Raw genomic sequence first — 12284 nt, forward strand, 5'->3', positions numbered from 1 at the left:
AATTATGCTAAATCTCTCTGGGCAGTTCAAGCTGAAATAGTGGAGTTTGTAGACTGGGAGCACAATATGCTCTGAAGACCAGAAATGGCAGCTAGTTACCTTCTTAAATAATTCCACCTAGACCCACCAGAGGTGACCTAGCTGTATTTTCACTGTTAATCTTGCAGTGCAGGGCATGATTAAGCTAGCTAGGGAACTTGACAGCACTGACTTTTGGTGATGTACATCACTTGTTTTGTATATTATCATTATTATTCCTATTGCACAGTCTATCTCAACCCACAAGTCTTTTTTTTTGTTTGTTTGTTTGTTTTTGACCTGTATGGTTGTTTTGTCTGCCAGCCAGGTTAATCTATGAAAAGTAAGATTGATATATTTCTTTTATTGTTCTAGGGCCTCAATACCCTCAATATGCTTTCAGAGTTTTAAAGTTACAGAAAATTTCCATGAAAGGTTAACCATCTCTTGCTCTTTCAAAAATATATTATTTATTTAACTAGTTAGAGTAGGTACAAGTTGCTTTGAAAAAATTATTTCAGATCAAGGAAAAAAAGGATCTATATTTTTGAAACATCAAGCTCTACATCATAATCTTGAATATGGTTTAGTGTGTTTGTGTTTTTTTCTGGATGGCCTGCTTTAATATTCAAATGTTTTACACAGACTTTCAGCATCTGCTATGTATTGCTGATGACTTTTATTTTGGATTAAAGAAAAGTGTGATAATGATTTTCTGTATAATTGTGCTGCTGCGGTATGATACCATACCATGTATTTTGGTTTTTCAAATCAGTATTTACCTTCTGCTATATTTGCATATATACCTTCTGTGGTAAATGTTAATTGGAAATGTCAGAATTCTCTTTCGATTTAATTAGCATAATTGCACACAGAAAAGAGTGGAAATCTCTTTTAATTTAAATAATATTTATTAAGACTGTCCAGAATATAATTGTTGTTAGAGTTTCCTAGGTAACCTTAAGCATTTCGGCTGTCAACTTACAGAACAGAACAGCTTGACATCTGAAAATTCTTGCAAAGTTACACACTGGAGAAGCACTGACATTCAGCTCCTTGATTTATTCCCATTTTTGCCTCTTCTACACAAAATAGATTAGGGAACCTGCTTTACAGAATGTTCTTTAATTGTTTCATGTTCCTGCCTTTGTGCTGTGTGCTTTTTGAGGACTGAAAGTCTGTATGGGAAATGTGGTCCAACTACTACTCACAGTACATGTGGTCCACTAGACTTCTAGAGAAAGAGAACCAGTCCTCTGCTTGCTAACAGCAGAGATGATGATAAGTGCGTGTAGCTGCTGGGCACATTTCTAGTTCTGTCAAGTACTGTGCAGTCAGTGGTGCTCCTATCAAAAATATAGGGTCTAAAGAAAGCAGGTACTGGTATTTTCTGGCATGTGTGCAAGTCAAGAATGGGTGAGCATGCTTTTCAGCAATGTGTGAAACTTCGCTACTGGCGGATATATGAGACAACCCTTTTACACTGTGACATGCATTCTGCAGACTCCCTGAATGTCCCACTTTATTTTAGGTAAGTCATTTCTACTCTGCCAAATTTCCTTACACCTGATGTTCAGAAAGAAATTCACAGGAATGTACAAGAGGAAAGGATTATTTCAGGTACCATGGAGATGCTACAAAACCTCATTTCCCAGGTTGTGCTTACGTCCTCAAAATTCAGATCCTCAATAAAATACCCAAAACAACAGCTGAACTATCAGGCAGTTTCTGCAATATTTCTACAATTTTCAGCACAGGCATTTCATCTGACCATGAGGGCCAGAAAATAACTACACTAGACTTCCAAAAATCGCTAAAGGGGCCTTTTTCACAGATTTTAAACAACTCCTTCACAGAAGCACACATAATCTCCACTGATTCCAAAGAGAATAAAATCCTTATATCTATGAGGGCATTTATGAATGGGAAACTAAACAGTCATAGGGAAGGTTGATAGAAATACGTGTTAAACCACACTAAGAACTCAGCGCTCTTTTAAGAGAAAAATGTCTTAGGGTGGGGCAGCTCATTACTACATGGAGAAATAGACATAAATAGAATGATATAAAACTCACAGGTTTTTAGCTTTGATTTTTTTAAAAGTTAATTTCTGGAGCACATTAAAATTGCTATCAAAGTGGGTTTTTTACTCTGAGAAAATGAAATTTTGAAATAACCTTTACACATAAAGTATGAAAAAATACCCAACCGGGTTTTATTAACTGTTAATGAAGGGCAGCCTTCTTAATTACCATGTTTCCAAGCCCACAGTTTTTCAGCTAAGATACTCGCTCCTTTGCTGGGGAGGGAAAAAAGAAAAAAAGAAATAGTAACATCAGATAGCTCTAACAATGCTTCTCTAAGCATTTCACAAAATTAGTTCTGTTGTTGTTTGGGCCATTGAGTACCATGGGAAGGCCACAGTCACAACTCTTGGACAAATGGGTTATAATGACATTCAGCAGTGGTCTTTACCCTGGTATATGAGGCAAGTCACAGTTCATCTTTCTTTTCTTTCTCCATTTGCAAATACTAATCTCCTTTAAAAGTGCTTTTAGATAAGCTTATGGAAGCTGATATAATTTCATTCATGCTACTGTATGAACTGTAATAAAGTTATATCTCTTTAGAAAGACCTGGAAACGGTACATTCCAGTATCTTATTAACATGAGTATTACCACAGTAAATATTACAAGCAATGCTATGAAATTACTTGAAAAGTAATCCCATGTTCAGCACTAAACAGTTTGCTGTGTGAAACAGTCCTGTTTATATGGGTTGAGTAACTGTCCTTGGTTTTTCCAAAATCTAAGGAATTACTGTCTTGAACAGAAGTGAATTCTGAAATAATTAAATTTATTTTCATTGAAATAATACTTTGGAACTTTACTAGAATGACAGCCCATTCCTTACTGTCAGTGCTGAAATGGTTGCTGAGCTTTGTGCAAGAAGAAATACTTTTAGGAGTAATCCATGGGCTACACAGTCACTGTGGTATGGCTTTCTTTTCCTCACCATTTCTAACTTGACAGCACACATTTAAAGTGCAATGAAAAATAAATATTGTTCAAAGAGTGTTTGAAAATTAGTGTTTATTTTAGTGGGCATCTTAGGCAATTTATTAAAAAATACTTTTATTAAAAAGTTCACACTGCATAGTGTTTTTCCATGATGTTATGATAGAGGGAAATTCTCTTCAGCAGGAATGTATCTGAAGGGAAGTTGATTTACAGTTCTTTCTTTTTTTGCTGTAGTTGAGAAGGGCAGAGTGAATGGTTCCTACTGGTGTGACAGAGCTGAGAAAAGGAACATAACCTTAGGCTAAAGCTGGGCGAGCGAGCTACAGAGCCTTATTTCATTTCAGCAAAATCACTTGGAGTTTCTGTGCTGTGGCTATATGGCTGTTAGGGTAAGACTTTGGCCTCTAGATGAGGCTTAGGTATGCTGCATGATTCAGTCCTCCTTGTGCATTTGTAACCATTTTGTGGGCTACACAAGTCATTTCCAGACCCTTCTGGTGTGTTGGTTGTCAAGATCAGATTGCCTTTTTACATAGCCAAGTGAAACAGACTTTGTAGCCTTGCAAAAATCTCAAGAAAATGTGAAAGCCAATACAGAAACTCTGAACACTCAGTGTGCTGCAGAAGCGATCAGATCTTGAGAACTCCTGGACTAGCAGGATGAGTTTGCAGTGATTTTTTTTTTTCCTTTTCCACCTCAGTTACACATTTGAGACATGTTTTGTCAGGCTGCAATATCTGGCTAAGCAGTTCACTAGCTCTCTTCTCACACTCTGCTCGTTACCAACGATGCTGTCTCCCTGCTCATCAGGTTCAGAATTTATTATGGTTTCTGTATTTGCAATTTCTCTTTCTGCTGAGGGAAAAAAAAATTACAGATAAAGTGTTACTGAAAAGGGTGTATCTGGATTGAGGGAGTTGGCATGAAAAGCATCAGGTGTCTGTCCCATGTGATGCAGAGGAAGGCTCAGTTGAACTGAGAAAAGAAGTCATTTGTCCTGCTAGAGGTGATGCCCTTGGCAATAGGAGTGGGTCCAGTGAGAAATGACAAAGGTTTCACTGTGTGGGAGGTAGTAGATCTTTCAACATCCAGTATAATTCTCCATTCAACAGACTCAAGAAAACAACATTGTTTACAAACACATAGTTATCATTGAATAATCCAGGTTGGAAGGGACCTCAAAGTTTCTAGCCCTACACCCGCTCAAAACAGGGTCATCTTTCACATCGATTTAAAAAAAAAAAAAAACAAACCCAAATTGGGTTGGACTAAAGAAAAAGTCTAAATCAGCACTATACCCATTTCTTTCTTTAATCATCTGAAATATCCTGCAGTGACTCCTTTCACTGAAGAAAAGGGCCCACTGTATCCACTTCCAGTTATAACTAGCCCAAAGGATTTTCACTCATGGAACATCTTGTATTCCAAGTTCAGTATGACAGTGGGCATCAAATTGACAATATGCCTACAGTGTTGTACCTACTACGATTCTACTGTGATGCAGGTGGTAAAAGGTAGAAGTCTTCTGCTCTACCAGGTGTATTTTTACTACCCCAACCATGATAGACATCATCTCAGACGTAGGACTAGGAATTGAATAAAATGGCACTGATCAAAGCATAAGTAGGCGTGTGGAGCTTCAGCAAGACACTTGATATTTCTGACAACTTAGATCTAAGAGTAGTGCTGGCTCTCTTAAAGGAGTTATGGACTTCTCCAGAAAACAGAAATAACGGTAGGAGATTTATTGCTTACTAGCATAGAAGAAAAAGCTGTGTAGACTACTTTCATCCTGAGCATTCATAACCATTGCCTCATCTTTCAGTAGTGCTTCTCCTCACGTGCTACCTCTCAGGTGGCTCATTTTCAGCCATACAAGATGTTTAACTCATTTCTAGAGATTTTAATCTCCTGTGTTTCTGCAGCCTTCTCACTTTTAGCAGCTGTGGTCAGCTGAGACAGAGCTCAGCTCTGACCCTCACATGGAAGGAAGCTGTTTGAACATAATTTTCAATTGCAGCCATTGAAACCCAGAGTTATGCAAGACCCTGGGCACACCTGAAAAGCATTAGTGGTCTCCAACTTCTCCTAAACCATTCAGAAGCTGTGGGAAGGTGGTGCAGAAATATTATGCTAGCTATGCAGGACCCCCAGTTGATAGAGAACACTTAGCAGGGTGTGGTTGGAAGACAGTGTGGTTAGGGTATTAGGTGATGATATGGCTTTCTGCATTATGACACTCAAGTTGTTCAAAACACCTGTTACCTCATTCCTGGCAGCTGTCATTCATACATGGAGAAATACAGAAGGGCAGGAAATTTCATGTTTTGCTTGAGACCTGATGAATGAAGAGGAGGAAAGAATGAATCTCTGCTGACTGTCATTTGATACATGACTGCTGACAGATGGGCCTTCCTAAAGTAGGTGAAAAAACGCCCAAATAACTTTATCTAGACGAACTGTAAGTACTACCAATTACTTCAGTCAGTGACTTGATTTTTGATACTGCATCAATTTCTATTTCTTGGAAATAAGCATTTCATTCTTGATTATTTAATTTTCACGTCTTTGCATCAGGCCTCTATTTGACGTTGAAAAAAAGGAGTTTAATGGAATATCATAAAAAAAATATCATTCTATCCTTATTCTCCATTTTCTTTATTCCATTGCTGCACAAGCCTTTCCATCTAATCCCATACTCTTGGTTCATCCATTCTTTCTACTAAGACTTCTACCATTGTAGCTTACAGAAGGCACCTCCAGCTATGTTTTGTTGTCAAGATGTTATGTTTGGCCCCTTTAAGGTTTCTTTCATACTGTAGCTACTATTGAAGGAAAATTACTGTTAATTACAATGAGTTTATACAGTATTTCCTCCAAACAATCACCTTTTTTATAAGCCCTTCTGCATTGATTTCTGGTGTGCAACGTAGCTGGAGTCAGGCCATACGTTGGCGCCTTCCTGAATTCAGTGATAGATGTATTTCAGGCAGCTAACTGATTACCTTGACTCTGTATTTTTGGTAGCTTTTTTTTTTTCTTTTTTTGTTCTTTGCTTACCTTAAATCTACCCATCAGCATCTTATTCTACAGATAAAAGAACTGCTATTTTGTCACTATCTACTTTAAAACTTCAGTGGCTTTGACTTTACTTTAAAGTCCTACTTTACTGTGAAGATTTCCCAGGAGAAAAAGAAAAAGATCAGAGTCTCTCAGCATTAACCAAAATAGGAAGTGATATCTGTAGCTAGGGTATAAGCAATTCTCTGACAATTCAGGCTAATGAAGTTTTCTCTGTGAATTGCCACGGAGGCTTTTATGACAGAAAAGAGACCAGTAGTTCCACCACTGAAATCCCTAAGTATAAAAACGTGCTTTCTTTAACAGTCTAAATTCAGACCTTATTTAAGTGATAAAACCAAGTCAATGATCACAAGATCTGAATGTGTCTTCGGAACTTACTAACAAGAGAGTGAAAATCACTTCCCAAAAGCTTCAAGATTTAGTGAATAAAACATAAGTCATGTTATTCTCTGCTCTCAGATCACACTTTGGTATTGAGACATGAGCACTGACTGCTAAGTGAAATTTGAACAACTCTGCATCTTATACTGCTGAACTTTGAATAGCATCAACACCCAAAAGCTATGACAAGTTGGGCTAGGAGAAACTACTTTCAGTAAAATGAATTAATTTGGGTGTATGGTGTTAGCTTCTCAGTTTCATTATGGGGCACAAAAATTTTCATGTAAGTAAGAAGCAGGAATTCTTCATTTTTACCAATTTGCCCTTTAGTTTATATAAAAAATATCTCTGAGGAAGAAGGACACAGAATCTTCTCATCTTTGTTTTTAATGCCTAACTCAGTTGCATCAGTATAAATTGTCAGTTCTCTGGAGGTCTGTGGAGATAGGCCAGTTTTATAGTAGACTAGGAGAAGAACTAGGTGCTAATCTGCCTAAAGAAGCATATCAACTGCAATAAGACTGCAGGACTTGTTACAGCTGTGGAAAACTGGGTATCATTAGCTCCCCCTCATTTATTTTACTGTTAGGCTTGCAGCATTTGTGTTGGAATGGCACACATGAAAATAAAACCAGTCTGGTTCTCTCATATCTTGTGTATCTCTGTGATATTATTAGCTAAAAAATTGAGAGAGATTATCTTGGTAAAAGGTAAGGTGACATCCATGTTTTTCCCCAGCAGAGAAAAATGTCTTTTTGCCCATTTAACTCTATGAATGCATTTATTGTAAGGTTAGAGGTACAGATGGCTTATGAAAAGAGAGAACAGCATTACGAGGCACTCTTACATAGACTTTTAAATAGCAATTATACTAATATATCTAATGGATGCACATAGCTCACGTCCTCTCTTGTTTCTTAGGACCATAGGCTAGGTGTTTGATTTTTATTGCCCCTCATGCAGGTTTTCTCACCAAGATTGCCACAGATTTATTGCCAATACACAGCAGATATATAGAACTTTTAGAAAATCCTGTTTAATACTGCTCCAGGATCTGCCAGTTTGTCTTGTCCCCAGGATTTTTCTATGTAGCTCACAAAACTTTTTACATTACCTATGAACTGTTGTTGAGTGATTGGAATTGAGACTGAAACTTGACTTATAGTACCAAGTCCAGGAAAACTCAGCACCATACAGACAGATCTATTTAATCGCAAGAGAGCAAATCCTCCTTTCTTAGCAATAAGAAGAGCAAACACTAGTTGTAAAGACTGCTGTAATGAACACATCAAGAAGAATTTTGAATGCCTGGTCTAACAGAAGTGGAACTGGTGTCTCCTCTGTCTTACAACTTGCCCTGTTGTATATATTGTGCAATAGGAAATTGCACTTTTTTTTCACTGAATAGCATGATAGGGCAACGTTTCACAGCACAGTACTTTCCATCATGTTAATGGCCCAGCACAAAAGAGTGACGAACCCCGCCTGTGTGGCACTGCCTCAAAATCCTAGTGGAGCAGCCTTTGTGTCCAGTGTTGCTCCTGGGGAATTCAGGGAGAAAGCAGCAATTATCACAAATGGGAGTTTCAAATGTTAGTGAATGTGAACTATGAAATGAATTTCTAGTTTTTTTCAGACTTCTGTATAATACCTACCCTCTATTTATTATATATTTATAAATCTGTATATAATCCATGCCTCAGTAACAAAATTTAAGATCATGTATTTTTAATCTTCATCTTCAGCTATTTCTCATTCTCAAAATTGCATTTGAGCAATGAGTCTGCAGGTTTTATGGAATACAATTTTAATTGCATAGAAATAGGGTACTGTTTCTGATTCCACACAAACATGGCTTTATTATTTGTCCTATAGAGTGCAAACAATGATCTCCCCATCTATATTAATTGTGAATTCTCAAGTCATCCTCTGTCTAATATTGCTTTTGTAGAATACTATTTCTTGCAATCAATCACAGCACCTTTCATGAACCTGCTTTGCCATTTGTTAAGCACTAAGCAAATGGTCCAAAGCAGGTAAATGTCTGTTTCTGAGGCCAGTACAGAAAACTCAAAGCAAGATAATAAATTATCTTTGTGTCCTCTGAATACATACGTAATAATTTAGAAAACAGCTATGCACTGCTAGGGTTAGTGCAAAAAATCCAGAGGTCAAAGAGGATAAACTCAGCTAACTGTGCTCCAAACATGTCAGTCATGGCTATCAAGTTATGTCCTTTTACTTCCTTTAAGGTTATTTCTCTAAAAGACTTTGGTCACCTTCTGTCTCATTTTGTCTTTTATACGTATTGCCACTGATAGAGCTTTTGCAAAGACTAAAAGAAAAGGCTGACTGACGTTTCTGAAAAGCATGTAATTAGCTGTACATTAGTGAGCTTTCAGATATCAGCTGAAGCAGCTCTGCACTTTATAAGCATTTGACAGAAGCTAGCCATTGTCATCAGTATCAGCTTCCTTTGCTGTAGTTCATCAAATGGCTACGGGTACCACACAATTATATTGGTTTTAACTTGAAGTCTGCCGTATATTTGTGGTGACAGGTGTCAAAGTTCAATTTGGCAGGCTTTAAACACACACCTGTGGAGACAAAGTTTAGGCCAGAATCACTCACCGTGCAAAGGCTGTGTATTTAAATTAGCTACAGAGAAGCACTCCAGATGTGATAAGCTCTTACTGGGTTTTGTCTCCCTTGATGAAACGTCTGAATGTCAGATAATCTCTGAGTGTAAAGACACTTTGAATGTCTTGGGAGAGTGATACAACTAGGATATAACATAGGAAAGAAAGTAATTTCAGGTGTTACTGTATGTTGGTTGTATACATAATTGGTGTATGATGCCACTGGCAGTTGTATTTGTTGGTTTTGAGGTTTTGGGTTTTTTTTAATGTGTGACACAGCTGAACAAAGATTTTGATCTCACTGAAATGGATATTAAGTCAGGACAACTTTTCAGAGGACCTGCTTAAATGATCTATAGTATTCTATAGTCCTAGGAACTTTTGGTGATGCTTCCTGGTAGTATAAATAGATCATCCCAAGAGAGATGTACAAAATGGTTCCGTGTGATTTCTGTTTTACATTTTCATGACAAACTCAAATATCAGACCAGTCTTTCAAGAAATTTCCTATGATGATTCACACGTTTGGAGTGAATTGGCCAATTTATGGATTGAAATCAAAATAGTTTGTCATGAAGGCTGGTAACATTTGGCAGTTCAACTAAGTTCCGCTTTGGGGTGTTGGAACATGAAGTGAAATTCATGAGCTGTAAATCTGTGAAAGCTTAAGATGAGAAGGGAAGATTTTATGACTGAGAAAACAATCTCCTTTTTGATACATGACCTCTGGGGTTTCCTTAATAAGCGAGAATTTTCCAAACTGTCCACAAAATGAGCAAGGGACAGCATGTTTAATGACACAGCCATGGGATCTATCGAATAGGAGCATATTTCCTTGGTAAAATGAGTGCCATATGCCATCATGAGGCTTAAATCCTAATACTACTACTGTAAATGTTTTCTAATTGCTACCATAAAGCAGAATTACACAATGGTCTATAATGGCCATCAACATTTAAAAAAAAAAATCTTAAGAAAACACTCATTTAATGTATCCATATATAGAACACCAAAAAATTATTTCCCTTTGTCGGATTTTTATACATCACATCATAAAATTATTCATGGAATAAACCTGGAAGTATCATCTAAGATATGCACCTTCCCCTAAAAGGATCATTACTTTTCTCTAAACAATTCCTGGAAAACATTTCTCTAACCTGTTCTCAGATACCCCCATTGAGAGACCTTGCACAACATATGCATACAATGAATCCCAGCACTCATATGCCCTTACACCTAGGAATTATTTCCCAAAGTCTAACCTAAATCCAATCTCTCATCTACTTTACTCATACACTTGAGATCTCTCACATGTTATTCCTCAGAATACTGCAACCCCAAACGATTTTAGGTGGGCTGCAAATATATGCAATAAATCTTGTCAGTGGGACACTGAGTGAAAGATTACTGTTCTTTATGCACTGAAATGAAAATGCAAAGCTTGACATTTATGTCTGTTTCTGCTGTTTATCTGCTGTTCCTGTATGGCTTCTAGCACCGTTACCCAGTCATGGTTATCAGTCTAAAATGTGACTACGACTACAATAGGGCTACTTATGCCTCCATGCAGTCACATACTTTAGAGGACCAGGATTTTTGTTATTTCTGACATAGAGAATACTGTTTTGAAGAAAGCATAGCAGACATGTAATACAGAAACCTGCAGTCTTACTTACACTGCCATGATTATATTTCAAGGTCTGTTTGTACAATATCTGCCTGTAGCTCTTCTGTTTTGTTTGACACTTGACTCTGAAGTTTTTTGAAGTAGCAAGTGCCTCCTGTTACCTGTTACTAGCAGGAGAATGTTATCTTTTATGATGCTTCCTAGTCACAATTTTAATATACATAATAGTAATTACATTCAGAAAATCATATCCTTCTCTAAGTTTTTGTGTTCTTAGCATAATTAAAATTTGCAGTGTTTCTCTTATTTTGCATACCTCTATATGAGAATTCCTGTAGTTAGTCAATTTGCCATTTGGAAGTGGTAGCACATTATTTTAATCCAAAGCTTTGTACTGTGTATCGCTGGGAATTCCAGTTGCCACAAAGCTGTTGTGGCTAGCAGCACCTGTTGTGTGACTTTCAAACATTGCCTTGCCCTGACAGACACCTTGGACTGATCAGCTGCCTAGGTAACCCATAGATCCCCAGAAGATGCCTCTCTGAGTCCATTAATCTACAGTAACCACATGAAGGACGTAAGTCTGACAGTCAAACACAGCATTCAGGTTGGTTTATTTGTTCATTTAAAACCTTACCACTTCCATTATAAATTATACTTTTCAAAAATGTTTAAAACTTTCAAAGCTAAAAACTTCTCTTCTTGCAGTACTTAAATATCAAAGAGTGAAATGAAAAAAATATGTATTTTTTAGTGTCTACAAGCTCATTAATGAACTCCTCAGAGAGCTCAGGCATTTTCCAGTCCTAAGTGTCATGAGGAAGAAAGTCTGTGCAACGCAAAGCAAAAGCTTACAGAAAGTATCGTGGGGCACCCGCTTGTGCCTCATCAGTACCCCATTACCACAATTAAGCAGGCTTTGCCTTAACTGAGTTAGAGTAATTCCAGGAGTTAACTTCATTAACCAGTCTCTTTTAGTAAATTTCTGGTTTATGTACTGGTAAAATAATTTTCAGTTTGTAACCCTCTACTCATAGCTGCTAAGTAGCATATAAACAAACACAGATTCTAAGATGAGACTCTAATAACTGAGTCTAATTTGTCTTAAATCCCCGAAGTCCTGCAGTACATGTCAGATGCCCAGTAGGTGATTCACAGCTTGCTGACTAAAATGAAAAAGAACCCCTGGGTTAGTGGAGCTAATAAATAACATTGCAGATTTCTGCCATTAAATGCTGCTGAAGTGCTGTGAGGTAAGAATGACAGAATCAGCTTTTTTATTCTTTAATACTGATGCACAGAGTTAATGATTTAACACTGACACCTCTCACACAAGAAGATACTTTTCATTCCTGAAGAGCCTCATGGCTGATTGATCTGATTTACCCATGATCCATCACTAACCAGCCCTGAGCTGAATGACACCACTGTTTTAAGAATGAAAAGGACTTCAGGGCAAAAAAGTGAAATTAGGGCATTTTTCCAGGTGAAGATGTAGGTAGGGGGGAAA

Source organism: Gallinula chloropus (genome assembly GCF_964237585.1).
Source record: "Gallinula chloropus genome assembly, chromosome: 2".
In the NCBI taxonomy this organism is placed as follows: domain Eukaryota; kingdom Metazoa; phylum Chordata; class Aves; order Gruiformes; family Rallidae; genus Gallinula; species Gallinula chloropus.